At 37.2% G+C, this 17,722-nt stretch overlaps 1 protein-coding gene across 13 annotated transcripts in view; it reads right to left on the bottom strand.

Annotated features, from left to right (window-relative positions):
* Window positions 1–17,722, bottom strand: part of ERC1 (ELKS/RAB6-interacting/CAST family member 1) — a 616,103-nt gene that overhangs the window by 595,082 nt on the left and 3,299 nt on the right. The window contains exon 2 of one of the 13 annotated variants that reach the window (XM_053662623.1): window positions 11,259–11,357. The exons of 11 other annotated variants lie outside the window; for them this stretch is intronic. The gene's annotated coding sequence lies outside the window, so the exon portion shown is untranslated. Of the gene's footprint in view, window positions 1–4,043; window positions 4,062–11,258; window positions 11,358–17,722 lie in introns of those variants that run through there. One more of the 13 variants, XM_053662628.1, reaches the window with a different exon arrangement.

The following is a 17,722-nucleotide window of genomic DNA, read 5'->3' as shown; positions in this document are numbered from 1 at the left end:
GAAACACACCCCTCGTTGATCAGTGTATCTCATCCACAGCCCTCATTACCACATGTGCCACACAGCATGCACTCAATCACAATATGTTTATAGATAGAAGAACATCTGTGGAAGGAAGGGGAAGAAAAGAAAAAAGATCAGGCCACCAAGGAAATCATCAAGGACAATCAACTTTAGACATTATATATCACTATATAGCATCCATTCTCCAGCATCAATCTGTGATAGATTTAGTAGAGGAAATAAATCTACATATCCTATAAGCGCTATCAGTCCAGCAAATGTCAACTAAAGGTTAGAATAAGAAAGTAGTATCCTGTTCTTCTTATTTTATAATTTTTCTAATAAAGATTTATGTGGTTTTTTGTAGATAAGATTTTTATTTTTTTTTATTTTTTTAAGATGTATTTATTTATTTCTAGAGGGTAAGGGAAGGAGAGAGGGAGAGAAACATCACTGTGTGGTTGCCTCTTGCAGGCCCCACAATGGGGACCTAGCCTGCAACCCAGGCATGTGCCCTGACTGAGAATCCAACCACAGCCCTTTGGTTTGCAGGCCCGTGCTCAATCCACTGAGCTACACCAGCCAGCACAAAACATTTATTGCTTTTAATAACCCATTTCTTATTCTTAAAAGCCTTCTATATATGTTGGAGGAAGTGAGATACTGGGTTTTCCTCCCTTAGTTCTTTAATAAAGTTTCTTCTGGAAAACTTCAATTTTAACTGCAAACAGGAAAAGTACTATTCTATCCCTTAACAAGAACATATAGACGGCCATAAAAAGGCAGTAACAAAATAACCCACCTCAAAGTCTCCAAAAGGAAGCAGGAAATGCTTCTGAAACAAAACAAAAAAACATGGAAGGTGGAAGAGGCATAGCTGTGGAGGTCAATTCTTTGTGATCTAGGGTTTTTAACATCTAAATCCTTCTTCCCATGTTCATTACAAATCTCCATGAGGTCTTAAAATAAAACGACAACAAAACCAAGTTCTGAACTGGCCACTACTACATATCCACACACAAAGTTTGTCAGCTAGGTCAGAAAAACCATTAAAAGAAAAATATTAAAAAATTCCAGAATCATTTTTCCCTACAAGAACAGCATTTGGTCTCAATATCTATACTGAGCTAGAACACCAGCCGGCTTGACCTCACCCCCACACCCATATACACCCACTCAGGATCCTGGAGTATACCCAGGGGCCTAAAACTAAAAATACTTACACATAAAATGATTACATGTTAGCCTGTTAATTCTCACTCTTCCCACAAATAGCTACTGTCAGGATGGGCGGGGTAGAACAAAATGGCGGCTGAACTACAACCCGGAAAAGACAGCTGACGTCAAACCAGAGAGCCAAAAAGGCAGGCTTTGCCAAAACAGGTATCCACATAGCAACCTGAGGCCAAGGAGAACCACCAATTATATATCGCCGCTTTGTTCAAAAATCCCCAGCTCCCACGAAGAGAGCCAACCAAAATAAAACCCCACCATATTCCCTACTTGGGTGGGATTTCTTTGGCCCCACTTTGCGGACGGGAGAACTTCGCCCAGGTGCACAAACTCCAATAAAGCTCTTTACTGCCTAACTTTGTGGCTGATTGGCATTTCTTCCTCAGCGCAGCCTAAAAAAACCTTTCAGCTACAAGCATAACATGCAACTGCAAACAGCAGTCTCCCCCTCCTTCCTCACAGATTAGAAGGATAACAATAGCTTTCCACAACCCAAGTCTCCAGTGGAACACCAAATATTCATAAACCAAATGAAAGTAGAAAATCCTTTAATGGCAACACAGTATGCTACTTCAAATAAATTACAATTAGATAGGCAAACGTGGATGTGCTATGACATATTTATACATTGAATCAGAAAATATATCAGCCATTAGGTATTTAAAGCATTATATGTGAGATTCTGACCTAAATCTCAAAATCACCAGTGCAATATGTTGTGATGGATTATACGAATCACTAATCAGCATTTACTATCAGAAAATGAGTTGACTATTTTAAAATACTATACTTCAGCATTTTAAAATATCTGTCCATTTTACTAAAGGGTTATAAATGCCACCAGGGGCAAGAAATATGCTGCTACCTTAGGAATTCTATGAAAAGATTAACAACAGACCAAAAAATTTAAATCCCATTCAAGGACAATTTGACAGAATCAATCAAATAAATATTAAATGTGCATACCTCTGACCTAGAAGTCTCACTTTTAAAATTATTCTCTGTAAGACATATTTCACATGTTCGAGTTTATATGTGCAACGATGTTCAATTATTGTATTATTTCTCCCAGCAAAAAAGAGAAAGAAAAACTTAAATGTTCACCGACAAGAAATGATTAAATAATGGTATCTCCAAACCATGGAATAAAATACTACTGTTAAAAAAAAATCCTTGAGTAAATTGTCTATACTGACAACCTTGATGAAGAAATCTATGATATATTGTGAAGGGTGGGGCAGAGGCAAGTTAAAGAACTATATAATACAATCCTATCAGTATACAAAAGTATACACTATGTATGTTTGTCTATACATAGAAATTACTTAGATAATGAGCTATTTCTGAAAGGTCAGATGAGGACAGTATTTCCCTTGCATGTACACTTTTTTCCAAACATTTTTTAATGTTGTTTAACCACAGTTGCCTCCATTTTCCGCCCCACCAACATGTACACTTTTCTTTCTTTGTAGATTTTACTTTTATATTTACACACACATACACACACACACACACACACACACACACACAAAACAAAAGGCTTAAATAACAACCTCAACCATTCACACTATTCTATGGTAATTACTGGGCTAGGCTCCAGGCTGATAAACTCTCTGTGAGTAGCAGGAGATTGGGGCAGGGGAAGGGGTGGGGGGTGGAGGCGTGGAGAACCTACAAATTAAAGAGCACAGGTATCTCTGCTTCCACCCTCAGAATGTAGCATATCAGGTTTCCAACACCAGGCATTCAGGTTGTATGACCTTAATCTGATTCTCCTAGAGACGTAAAAGTACAGAACCATGTGCCTAAGGCAGCACTATTTTGAAGGCACACCCACCAAAAAGAGCACCTCCGCTAGAAGCAGCAATGGCACTGAAAAAACTACAGTCATGTTAATTGGTAAGAATTATTTAAAAAAAAAAACACAATTAACATGACTGTAGTTTTTTCAGTGCCATTATTAACATTGGTAAGAATTATTAAAAAAAACACAATCAGTTGATTAAGTCAATTGTAAGGTCTCAGGATGAGTTCTCAGCATGACAAATATCTTGTCAAGCAGACATTCAGAAGCAAATACAAGGTTATTTATTAATCATAGCTGTTCACTTACATGGGCAATCTGTGCCACTTACTTTGAAAGAGCCAAGTTTTAGGTTGTATAGCCTTCCCCAATGATTCCAATCCTCACTAATATCCTGATTTCTTAAAATCCAAAAACATTAAAAATTGTTTGGATTGTAGCCATATTATCTTTCCTTTTAAACCCAAGTCTCATATATTATGCAACACAAAGTTCAACAAATCCTAACAGACTCATTAAATGGTATGAACAAACACTGTGAAAAGGTGCACATGTTCACAAGTCAATATCCACAAATCTGAACTTCAAAATCCTCTGAAAATCCAAAAACTTTTGTAACCTATTTGGTGGCAAAACCATCCCTGAACTGACACATCAACACCAATGCGTTTGATGAAGGAGTAGGGAGGCGTCCTCTCCAACCTGCTCGGACAGTGAGGTAATACACAGATATGCCGCATATCAACTTATTCAAATTGAAAATTCTGAATTCTGGCCCAAAAGATCTTGGATTAGGTATTTTTAGATAAGACAAAACATCCACACATTATAAAGACATCTATAATCAGGCAGAGCTACATAAGTTTTTAACTGTAAAATATTTTCTTAAGCTAAGTGGTAGGTAACCAGGTAGTAATTATACAATTCTTTTTCAAGGTATGAAACATTTTCTAAATATTAAAATTTTCAGTGAAAAACTATAGGTACACACTGTTTTACTTACCTCCTTAATAAAAGCATTAGAATTCAAAGTGTTTGTTTTTTCCTTGAGGTAGTAACAGCAAAGGAAAACAGCAACAGAAAACAAAGTTTTTAAATGGTTAAGGGTCTTAAAAACATTTTTTTAATCCAATAATTTCATAAACAGGAAACCAATATACTTAAATGATGCAAAATGCAGAGAAAACCAGCTACATTATGAATTATGATATAGCAGCTTCATTAGTAAAATTCAACTGAGAAATGTTTAAGCGAAATCTTTATGACTTAACATGGCACCTACTAAAAAATATATTTACAACCAATGTCTGATAAAAATGTTTATAATACGGTAAATAAAAGTGAATATACATTTACCATATTCATGACTTTGTAAATATTACAGAAAGCCATGAGTATGTTAAATGTACATACTCAAAGTCATGAGTATATTAAATGTATATCCACTCCCATGAGTATGTTAAATGTATACATGTGTATGGGTGTATATAATAGTAGCAAAAAAATGAAAGGAAATCTGTTTCTTTTGTTCTTAAAAGTCAAAATTTTCCAAATGGGTCTCAGTTCACAGCATAGCCTCTCCCAGGCACCTCCAACCCCAACCCAGACAGCTCCAACCACAGATCACTTTGTAGCTCCTATTGGGTGGTCCTGGGCTGGACGCAGGTGTGGATGACCCGGGCCTGCACAAGAGCCCCTACTAAAAGGCCCAAGAACCAAGATACCCAGTGGGCAGCTTCAGACTGAAACAGAGCAACCATCTCATTAGCTCCACAAACAACACCAAAGAGTGGTCTCAGCACCAAAGCACTACTGAAGCACATCCCACTCCATGCAGTCAGCCCCACATAGCAGTTTGTCCTCTGTAGTCATGTTCAGTACTTACAGCCAGTCAATCTGGCTCCGTCTCATCCACAACATGCCAAAAGAAGCCAAGGCTCAACCACTACAGAAGGACACACATAACCCACAGAAGAGATACTCCTGGAACACCTGACTCAGGTGAACAGTGATACTGAGCTACTGGGCCCCACAGACACCTACTACATAAGGCCAACACTGGAAGATATGGCAGATCTACCTAATAAACAGAAACAAACCCAAAGAAGCAGCCAAAATGGAGACAAAGAAACATGTCACAAATAAAAGAACAGGACAAAATTTGAAGTGGAAAAAAAAAAGGAGGCAAGCAATCTACCAGATATAGAGTTCAAAACACTGTTTATAAGGATGCTCAACAAACTTAGGGAAACAATAGATAAACTCACTAAGAACTTTAACAAAGAAACAGGAAACAGAAAAGGATATAGAAACCATAAAAAAGTCACAAAAGAAGAATTTAATTAAGGATACATTAGAAAGAATCAACAACAAATTAGAGGAAGCTGAGAATCAAATCATCAATTCAAAGACAAGGTAGCAGAACACAATCAGAATGAAAGAAAAAGGAATCCAAAAAAATTGGGATAGTTTAAGGGACTTATGGGACAAAAACAAGCACACCAACAGTCATATCACAGGCGTACCAGATGAAGAGAGAGAGCAAGGAATAGAGAACCTATCTGAATAATAATGATGGAAAACTTTCTTAATCTGGCTAAGGAAATAGACATACAAGTTAAGTAAGTATAAAGTCCCAAACATGATGAACCCAGAGAGGCCCACACCAAGACACATAATTAATATGCCAAACAAAGAGAAAATGTTTAAAGCAGCAAGAGAAAAGCAGTCAGTTACCTACAAGGGAGCTCCCATAAGTTCATCAACTGATTTCTCAACAAAAACTTAGCACACTAGAAGGCACTGGCACAAAATATTCAAAGTGATAAAAAAAAGCTACAACCATGATCACTCTACACAGCAAAGCTATCATTTACAATCAAGGGAAAGGTAATGACCATTCCAGACAAAAAAAAAAGGCTAAAGGAGTTCATTACCACCACACCAGTATTGTAAGAAATAGTAAAAGGACTTCTTAAAAACTAAGGAAAAAAATGTTAAGTTATGAATGATAAAATGGCAAGTACATAAGTATCAATAATTACTTTAAATGTAAATAGATTAAATGTATCAATCAAAAGACAAAGGTGGCTGAAGAATAAGAAAACAGTACCTGAGGACTTCCACCAAGATGGAGACGTAGGTGGAGGAACCACCTGGCCTCTGTGCACAACCAAATCTAAGAACAACTACTTTTAACAACAATCACAACCAAGACACACGGAAAATCGACAATACGGAGTCCAAAGACATCTAAATGCTCAGCTAAACCAGTAAGAGAAGCGAAACCAGCAGCGGAGCAGGTTAGCAAGAAAAAATTCCCGGTGGTGCGTGGAGCGCAAGCAGCCGAAGGCGCTGATCGCGAGCTAGCTACGGGAGCGCACAGGGAAGAGGCTCGTGGGCTGTCTCGGTTGGTCGCGCATCTGCGTGCGGAGAAACCAGTGAGAAGGGAAGCCGGCGCGGGGCAGCAGGCTGGCACAATTCCGATCGGATAAACAAGATCGGGGCGAGTGCTGTGACTGGACGGCCTGGGCTTGCCGAGAGGACCGCCATAGCTCCTTCTCTGACCACGCCCCCACACACAGCGTCACAAACCAGCGACCTGGGTTGCCCCATCCCGGTAAACAACTAAGGCTTGGCTCCGCTTACTTAACAGCACAAATAGACCAAAAATGGCTCTAGGACAACTCAGAGCCCCAGAACCAATAGATCTAAGTGATGAAGAAATAGCCAGTCTTTCAGATGCACAGTTCAAAACACTGGTTATCAGGATCCTTACAGAACTGGTTGATTTTAGTCACAAATTAGAGAAACATATGGAAGCTAAACTAATTGAAATGAATGGTAATACAAAGGAAACCAATAGTAATGGAAAGAAAATTGGGACTCAAACCAAGGGAATGGACCAGAAGGAAGAAAAAAATGATCAAACAGAAAAGAATGAAAAAATAAGAATTCAGAAAAATGAGGGGAAGCTTAGGAACCTCCAGGACATCTTTAAACGTTCCAACATCCGAATTATAAGGGTACCAGAAGGGGGAAAGGCACAGCCACCAGTGGAAAACTTATTTGCACAAATAATAAAGGAGAATTTCCCCAATCTGGCAAAGGAAACAGACTTCCAGGAAATCCAGGAAGCTCAGAGAGTCCCAAAGAAGTTGGACCCAAGAAGGAACACACCAAGGCACATCATCATTACATTAGCCAAGATTAAAATGAAGGAGAGAATCCTAGAAGCAGCAAGAGATAAGGGGACAGTCACCTACAAAGGACTTCCCATCAGACTGTCAGCTGATTTCTCAAAAGAGACCTTACAGGCAAGAAGGGGCTGGAAAGAGGTATTCCAAGTCATGAAATTCAAAGACCTACAACCAAGATTACTCTACCCAGCAAAGTTTTCATTTAGAATGGAAGGACAGATAAAGTGCTTCTCGGATAAGACCAAATTCAAGGAGTTCATCATCACCAAGCCCTTATTATATGAAATCTTAAAGGGACTTACCTAAGAAAAAGAAGATAAAAAAGATGAACAGTGAAAGGACAGCAAACTCACAGTTAGTAACAACCACACCTAAAACAAAAGCAAACTAAGAGGACAGCTAGATCAGGAGCAGAACCATAGAAATGAAGATCACATGAAGGGTTAGCAACAGGGGAGTGGGAGGAGGAGAAGGGGGGAGAAGGTACAGAAAATAAGTAGCATAGACAGTAGATAGAAAATAGATAGGGGGAGGGCAAGAATAGTAGGGGAAATACAGAATCTAAAGAATTTGAGACACGTGTGCATGAACTAAAGGGGGAAGGGGGGGGAGGGGTATGCAGGGTGGAGGGGAATGGAGGGGGGAATAGAGCAAATATAATGGCATAATCAATAAAAAAAATTAAAAAAAAAAAGAAAACAGGACCTATGCTGCCTGCAAGAGGCACACTGTTTTGTTAAATCAAAACAAAAACACAGACTAAAAGTAATGAGATGGAGAAAACTAGTTAGTACAAGTGGAAATGGGGGGAAAAACCTAAGGTAGCAATACTTATAGCAGACAAAACAGACCTTAAAAAAGCCTATAAAAAGAGACAATGAAGGACATTACATAATTATAAACAGAGGAATCCAACAAAAGGATATTACCCTTATAAACATTTACATACCTAAGGTAGAAGCACCTAAATATATAAAACCAATTTTGACACACATAAAGGGAAAGAATGACAGTATCAGTCATAGTAACACCCCAATGACATCAATGGATAGATCATCCAGAGAGAAAATCAATAAGGATAAAAGCAGCCTTAAATGACACCTTAGTCCAGATGGATCAAACTGATACTTTTAGAATATTTCACCCCAGAGCAGCAGAATACACATTCTTTTCAAGAACATATCAAATGTTTTCCAGAACAGACCACATATTAGGCCACAAAACAAATCTCATTAAATTTAAGAATAATGAGGACTTCTGCCAAGATGGAGGCACAGGTGGAAGCACTGTACCTTCTCACACAACCAAGTTTAAAAACAACAAAGTTGTAGCAACAAAAACGCAGCCAAACCACAGAAAACTGAACTACATGAAAGTCTAATAACAACGAACCCTTCAGCCAAAGCAGTAAGAGGGGCAGAGCCAGCAGCAGAGCAGGGTCGAGAAGGAAAGATCCACCGGACCGACCCTGGCACGCAACCCAGGCGCACCAGCAGCCATAGGCGGATCTCAGGTGTGGAGTAGCGGGCGGACCCACTAAGGGCGCAGGGCAGTGGACTCACTGAGGACTGAACACAGTCACACATTCGAGCGCAGATAAACCGGTGAAGGAGCGAAGCAGTGAGACAGACCGTGCAGGTCCCAGTGGCGGAAAGTGGCAGAGGGGACCACCATTGTCCCTCTCTGACCCCACCCCCACATACAGAGTCACAAACCAGCGACCTGGATGGCCCCGCCCTGGTGAACACCTCCTCGTAGGTATGTAACAGGCACAAACAGATCAAAACATGGCTCAAGAACAACTCAGAGCCCCAGAGCCAATAAATCTAAGTGACCAAGAAATAGCCAAACTTTCAGATGCACAGTTCAAAACACTGGTGATCAGGATGCTCACAGAACTGGTTGCTTATAGTCACGAATTAGAGGAACATATGAAGGCTAAACTAATTGAAATCAATGGAAATGCAAAGGAAACCAATAGTAATGGAAAGGAAACTGGGTCTCAAATCAAAGGACTAGAACAGAAAGAGGAAAAAAATGACCAAACAGAAAAGGATGAAGAAACAAGAATTCAAAAAAATGAAGAGGCTTAGGAACCTCCAGGACATCTTTAAACATTCCAATATCCAAATTATAGGGGTACCAGAAGGGGGAGAGGAACAGCCACAAGTAGAAACCTTATTTGAACAAATAATAAAGGAGAACTTCCCCATTCTGGCAAAGGAAATAGACTTCCAGGAAATCCAGGAAGCTCAGAGAGTCCCAAAGAAGTTGGACCCAAGAAGGAACACACCAAGGCACATCATCATTACATTAGCCAAGATTAAAATGAAGGAGAGAATCCTAGAAGCAGCAAGAGATAAGGGGACAGTCACCTACAAAGGAGTTCCCATCAGACTCTCAGCTGATTTCTCAAAAGAGACCTTACAGGCAAGAAGGGGCTGGAAAGAGGTATTCCAAGTCATGAAATTCAAAGACCTACAACCAAGATTACTCTACCCAGCAAAGTTTTCATTTAGAATGGAAGGACAGATAAAGTGCTTCTCGGATAAGACCAAATTCAAGGAGTTCATCATCACCAAGCCCTTATTATATGAAATGTTAAAGGGACTTATCTAAGAAAAAGAAGATAAAAAAGATGAACAGCGAAAGGACAGCAAACTCACAGTTAGTAACAACCACACCTAAAACAAAAGCAAACTAAGAGAACAGCTAGATCAGGAGCAGAACTATAGAAATGAAGATCACATGGAGGGTTAGCAACAGGGGAGTGGGAGAAGGAGAAGGGGGGAGAAGGTACAGAAAATAAGTAGCATAGACAGTCGGTAGAAAATAGATAGGGGGAGGGCAAGAATAGTAGGGGAAATATAGAATCTAAAGAACTTGAGACACATGGTCATAAACTAATAGGGGGGAATGGTGGGGGAGGGGTGTGCAGGGTGGAGGGGAATGAAGGGGGGAAATAGAACTATAATGGCGTAATCAATAAAATATATTTAAAAAAATAAAAATAAACCCAGAGAAGCAGGGGAAAAATTATCATTTGCATATAGTATTCATAAAACAGCTGCAGATTTTTTATTCTACTTACTTTAAATTTAATGAATATAATTAATCACTATACTATAGTACTATTAATAAATTACATTCTCTTTCTACTTGACACTTCAATAATCTTTTTCTATGCCAAAAAAAAAATTTTAAGAATAATGAGATCATACCAAGCATCTTCTCCAATCACAATATTATGAAATTAAAAATCAATTACAAGAAGAAAACTGAGAAACATATAAACACACAGAGGTTACATATGCCACTAAAAATGAATGGATCAACAATCAGATCAAGGAAAACATCAAAAGATACTTTAAGACAAATGAAATAAAATTACTACTGGACACAGCCAAATCAGTTCTAAGAGGGAAATTCATAGCTGTACAACCCATCTTGAAAAATAAACAAACAAAAAAACCTCAAATCCACAATGTAACCTTACACCAAAAGGAACTATCAGAAAAAGAAAAATAAACAAAGGCCAGTCTTCCAGGGGATGAGTACAGGGTGAGTTCACAACTAAGGCTGCCATTTCCTGGCATCTCTGAAGCAGCCACCCCTTTTCAGTCTTGCTTGGGACCTCTCCCCTCTGGTCACAAAGGATGGTCATCCCAGCCCAATAACAGACATGCTGAGCTTCTTCCACAGAACACTCAGGCATCGGTCACTACATAAAATGCTGAAAAGAAATGACTGCAAGGAGCTCAATGAATTGCTACACACATTCCTGCAGCTGGAGATTCTAAGTCCATCATCATGTGTTGGATGTCCCTTCAGGATGGTACTGACGTTGGTGTGGACTTGCTGAAAAAAGTCAAACATTAAGAGCTGTTTGATCAGATTATGTACCACTTGGACCTTATTGAAAGTGACAATCTGGACTGAGATTTATGGATCTGGCACAAGTAGCACATTGGCTGGATGGCACAAATAGTATCAAAATGGCCCTGTGTGGTGTGGCTCACCAGTTGGTTAGGCATCATCCCCCGAAGCAAAAGGCTGCCAGCTTGATTCCCAGTCAGGGCACATGCCTAGGTTGTGGGCTCAGTCCCGGGTCAGGGCACCTAACAAGAGGCAACTGATCAATGTTTCTTATACGAAAGTGTCTCTCCCTCTCTTCCTCCTTCCCTTTTCCTCTAAAAATAAATAAAATCCAAAGAGTATTAAAAAGCACATAAAAACTGGTTCACCCTATTGTCTGCATTTTCAAGTTAAGTTTTATTCCTCAGAACCAAATTATCTCATGAAGAGCTAACTCAGTATTATTTGTTCTTCAATTAATTAAAACAAGATATTCTCAGTGGAAAATTAGACTGTCCCTTTGATATAACAGTTCAATTAGCAGTTTATAATCTGCAAGCAGAACTTGGTGACTAAGATCATGCTAAGCACAGTCCTGAACATGTACCTGAGTGACATCTCAGGAGATTTCTCAGGATATCTCAGGAGAAGATTTGTATTTGTGAACAAGCTACCCATTTTCACTCCACCTCATGCCATCCAAGTAATTGAGGTTAAAAGAATCAGACACACTAAAAGCACACTCAAAAGGAAACATATCCAAATATGAAATATCAGTCTTTAGTGGTATTTTTCTAAGGTGACCCATGCCTTAATTTAAGTGCCTGAAATTCTATACTTTTAATTAATGTAATGTTTCATTAAAAAAACATATGGTGAGAAACACAAGTATTTTAATTTACCAAATGGCCTAGAAATCACATTCATAAATGTGTTTCATGTACACAGATAAATCTAAATGGTTACTTTGCATGTTTAACTAGTTAATTAATAGTTAACTGAATGGTTCTGTTACTACTGGATAGTTGTACAAAACAGAAAATGTGTTTACTTTTGTCATTTCAATTTCCTCCATTTTCTCTTTTATGTCATGCATTTAATAAATTTCCTGATCTCCTGATTTAATAAAACAGCTTAATAATCTGGCCTTGTACAACCTTTAAAATAAAATCCTGAAGCCAAAACTAAAAAAATAATAATTAATAATTACAAAGCCCAAAGTGAAGAGAAGGAAGGAAATAATAAAGATCAGTGCAGAAATTAACAGGATCCAAGAAAACACGACAAAAGATCAATGAAAACAAGAGCTGAGCTGGTTCTTAATACAATAAACAAAATTGATAAACCTTTACCCAGACCAATCAAGAAAAAAAAAAAGACGCAAAACAATAAAATTGAAAATGAAAGAGAACAACTGACACCACAGAAATACAAAAGATTATAAAAAAATATTACAACTATATGCAAACATATTGAACAACCAGGATAAAAAGGATAAATTCCTAGAATCATACAATCTTCAAAACAGAAAATATGAACAGATTAGTAACTACCAAGGAAATCAATCATTAATCAAACTCCCAACAAACGAAAGTCCTAGACCAGATGGCTCACAGATAAATTCTACCAAACATTCAAAGAAGAACTAATACCTATACTTCTCAAACTAATCCAAAAAGTTCAAGAAAGAATGCTCCCAAACTTATTTTGCAAGGACAGCATTACCCTGATTCCAAAACCAAAGACATTACAAAATAAGAAAAACATGGGCCAATATCCCTGATGAACATAGATGCAAAAAATCCTCAAAAAAACATTAGCAAACCTAATTCAGCAATACATTAAAAGGATCATACAACATGATCAACTGGAATTTATCCCTGGGATGTAAAGTTAATATCTTGCAAATCAATTTAATAGCCTCAAATCAATCAACATGACACACCACATAAATAAAAGGATAGAAATTATATGACTATATCAATAGATGCAGAAAAAGCATTTAACAAAATCCAACATCCATTTATGATCAAAACTCTCAGTAAAATGGAAACAGAGAAAACATACCTCAACATAGCAAAGGCCATTATGACAAACTCACAACTAACATCATCATACTCGACAATGAAAAGCTAAAAGTCTTAATAGAGACAAGACAAGAAAGACTACTTTCACCAATTCTATTCAACACAGTAGTGGAGCTTCTAGCCACAGCAATCAGGCAATAAAAAAAATTTTTTTAAAGAGAGTTCAAAAGTTTTTTTAAAGAAGTAAATCTGTCATTTGCAGATGACATGATACTATGCATAAAGGACCCTACAGAGTCCACCAAAAAATATTCAAAATTGGTAGCACTTTAATTCACCAATAATAAACTATGAAAAAGATAAACTAAGAAAACAATCCCATTTACAATTGCATCCAAAAATGAATTTAACCAAGAAGGTAAAAGTCCTGTATTGAAAAAATTTTTCAAGTACAATGAAGAAAAAAAATTAAGATACAAATAAATGGAAGCATATTCCATGCTCACAAATAGGAAGAATCAACATCCTTAAAATGTCCTCACTACCCAAAGCAATCTTAGATTTAAAGGCAATCTCTATCAAAATACCAACGCATTTTTCACAGAACTAGAACAAATAATCCTAAAATTTATACAGAATCACTAAAGAACCCAAATAGCCACAGCGATCTTGAGAAAGAAGAAAAAAGTTGGTGATAGTATGCTACCTGATACAAACTATACAAGGCTACAGTAATCAAAACAGCATGGTACAAGAATAAAAACAGACACATATATCAATGAAACAGAATGAAGAGCCCAAAAATAAGAGTCAATTAACCTATGACAAAGAAAGCAAGAATATACAATGGAGTATTGACTATACAATAAATGGGGTAAAGTCTATTCAATAAATGGTGTTGAGAAAACTGAACAGATACAGGCAAAAAAATGAAACTAGACCACTTTTTTACACCATATACAAGAATAAACTCAAAATGGATTAAAGACTTAAATGTAAGACTCTAAATCATAAAACTCCTAGAAGAAAACATAGGTGGTAAACTCTCTGACATTGCTCTCAGTAATATTTTTTGGATATGTCTCCTCCAGCAAGGGAAAAAGAAAAATAAGTAAATAAACGGGACTACATCAAACTAAAAAGGTTTTGCACAGCAAAGGAAACCATCAACAAAATGAAAAGACAACCTACTGAATGAGAGAAGATATTTACCAGGGATACATCCAATAAGAGATTAATATCCAAAACATATAAGGAACTCATTCAACTTAAAGCTAACAAGAGAATCTGATTTAAAGATGGGCAGACGAATCTGTATTACTACTTCTCCAAAGAGGAAATACAAATAACCAAAAAACATGAAAAAATGTTCCATGTTACTAATCACCAGAGAAATGCAAATTAAAACCACCATGAGGTACAAACAGCTATCACCAATAAATAACAAAAAACAAGTGTTGGTAAGGATGTGGAGCAAATGTGCACTGCTGGTGGGACTGCAAATTTGTACAGACACCACCAAAAACAGTACAGAGGCTACTCAAAAAAAATAAAAAATAGAACTACCAAATGATCCAGCAATCACACCTCTTGAAATTTAAAACAATAATTCAGAAAGATATTAATGAACCCCTTTGTTCACTGCATCTTTATTTATGATAGCCAAGATATGGAAGCAACTTAAGTGTCCATCGACAATTAGAAAAAGATGTGGTGCATATACAAAATGGAATACTACTCAGTCATAAAAAATGAAATCTTAGCATTTGTAATAACATGGATGGACCTAGAGCTTATTATGATAAGTGAAATAAGCCAGACAGAGAAAAACAGAGTTGACTTCACTTATATGTGAAATCTAAAAAACAAAAATGAACAAACAAAACAAATAAACTCGAGAACAAACTGAAGGTTATCAGGTGGGAGGGTGAATTCCTTTACCCCTTTCATCTAGCCCCCTAGCTTGTTGGGGGGGGGGGGGTGTGCATGAAAAGTAACTCATGTACCCCCAAAAGTAAATCACTCAAAATTAAAGTAACTCACTTTAAATTAACTCACTTTGAATAAGTAACTCACTCAAAATTAAAAGCTAGGAAGTGACAGCTACCCATAGACAGTTTAAGCAAATTAATAATGTAATTATTTTGCCCTTTTTAGACAACATACTTTTAACTACAAGACGTGATACCAACACCTCACATTGGCACCTGACATTTCAAACTGCTTTCAGATCCCCTAACTTGCCCTGTAGCTTTCTTGGCTTAGGGCTCTGCACATGCCATTCCCTCTGCTTGCACGCTTTTCATTTAACCAAATCCTACTTAATCTTAAGATCCCATCTTACATCTTCCCACCATCCAGTTTAGAGATCCATTCTATGAGCTGATGTAGAAACCCAGTATGTCACCAAATGAATACCACAATCTCCTGCTAACTTTTCCTCTTCTCACACTAATATGAAACTCCTTAAGAATAAGGGAGCCTGTCGCTTATTTATCATGGAATCCATCTGGTCTGGCCCAGGACTTAGAACACAAACAATACTCAATAAACATTTGATAAATGAAGGAAAAATGGAACAAGACACTAAGATAATCAAATCAATTCACCAGGATCCTGGTCAAGCAACTCAGTTGGTTAGAGGGTCATCCCAATACACCAAGGTTGTGGGTCTGATCCCTGGTCAGGGCACATACAAGAATCAACCAATGAATGCATAGGTAAGAACAACAACAAACTTGAACATGGCCTCACTCATGCTCACACTGTCTCTCTCTCTTCCTCTCCCTCTCTTCCCCCCTCTGTCTGTCTCTCTCTCTATTTATATATATGTATATATATACATACATACATATATGATAATTTTAAAAATAATTTCACAAGTATTGACTCAAACAAAACATTATCTAATTCGACTTTTACACAAATCTATGCTTCTATTCAATCACAGAATGTTAAAATATGAACTAAGTGGCTTTACTGCCAATTAGCTGGTAACAGTATTTTACAAACATTTTTCCCACATAATAAGCAAACTAATTCTTAAAAACCAAAGGTAGGGGGTGATTGCTCATGGGTTTGGGGTTTGTTTTGGGAGTGATATAAACTTTCCAAAACTGTTTGTCAGGATGGCTGCAAACAAAATTGAACTGTACCCTTTAAATGGGTGAATTGCAAGTCGTGTGAATTATCTCTCAATAAAGCTATAAGACAAAGTTATGAAACAAAAAGTCTGCAGCTAAACTTAAATTATGGGAAAAACATTAAGATTGCAAAAAACAAATGTAATAAGTATTTTTATCTTTTTAAAAGATAAAAATACTTGTTATATTTATGCAATTTAAAAATAGCTAAATGCCACATTATTACACAAAGTTTCAATGGTTAGGAAAAACAATAAATTGGAAACAGTGATTACCTTCAGGAATAATTGGATGGGATAGGACTTACTTTTCCCTGTGTAATTATGTATACCTTCTGATTTGGTACATGTACTACCTATTTTTTTAAAAAGTATACATAAGACTGATAACGACAAAGTCTCTTCTCTGCTTAGTGCAGTAAAAGAAGGTACTCCCAGGCTGCCTCTTTTGTTCCAAAAAGAATAAAGAATAATATATAAATTAATCTGGGGATATTTGTCTCATCTCACACTAGTAAGCATTTAGTCATTTCTCTGGTATTAGACACTACAATCAAGCAGCACGGTCTCTTAATCAATACCGACATACATTTAAACAATGACACAATTGATCTTTCCCTCTTTGAAAAGTTCCTTCCCTTTACTTCTAGGACATCGCACTCCCCTGGTTTTCCTAACTCAATGCCTCCTATCAATCTCCTTTGCTGGGTTCTTCCTCATTTCCCCAGAAAATATGTCGAGAGTAAATTCCATGAAGGCAGGGATTTTTGTCACCTTTATTCACTACTATATCCCCAAAAGCTAAAAACCGTATTGAGTGTGGTGCTCAGAACCATACTCAATAACTGTTACATGAATAAATGAATGAAACAGTGCACCAAGACATGTTGAAGGCATAATGAAGGGCCACAGAAATAAAATACATTGCATATAGCCTGTATTTTGTTTACTTGTTTACATTATATTTCTCTGAAAATTGTTCATTCATGTACTAATTATTATTTGATTAACCAAAATACATCACTCCCTGGTCTTTCTTCATCAATGTTTTTTTTTAAAGATTTATTTATTTATTTATCTTTAGAGGGGAAGGGAAGGAGAGAGGGAGAGAAATATCAATGTATGGTTGCCTCTCATGTGTCCCCTGTTGGGAACTGGCCTTCAACCCAGGCATATGCCCTGACTGGGAATCGAACTGCGATACTCTGGTTCGCAGGCACACGCTCAATCCATCTTCATCAATGTTTTTGATACAGTATGTGTAAAATGCACATCTAACAGGTCTTGTACTACTTCTAAAAGCATAAACATGATGTAGAAAAAAAGCAGTTGTTGCTCTTACAACCTTCACTGGTTTTTTTTATTTGTTTGTTTGTTTCCAGTATTATTGTTGAATTAACAGACTGATATACTTGTCTGACTTTAGTAATGGAAAAAAAAACAATTAAGCAGACTCAAA

The sequence above is a fragment of the Artibeus jamaicensis genome, unplaced genomic scaffold (assembly GCF_021234435.1).
Source record: "Artibeus jamaicensis isolate MK-2021 breed Jamaican fruit bat unplaced genomic scaffold, CSHL_Jam_final contig_1028, whole genome shotgun sequence".
In the NCBI taxonomy this organism is placed as follows: Eukaryota; Metazoa; Chordata; class Mammalia; order Chiroptera; family Phyllostomidae; genus Artibeus; species Artibeus jamaicensis.
This window is presented reverse-complemented; position numbering and strand designations above follow the sequence as displayed.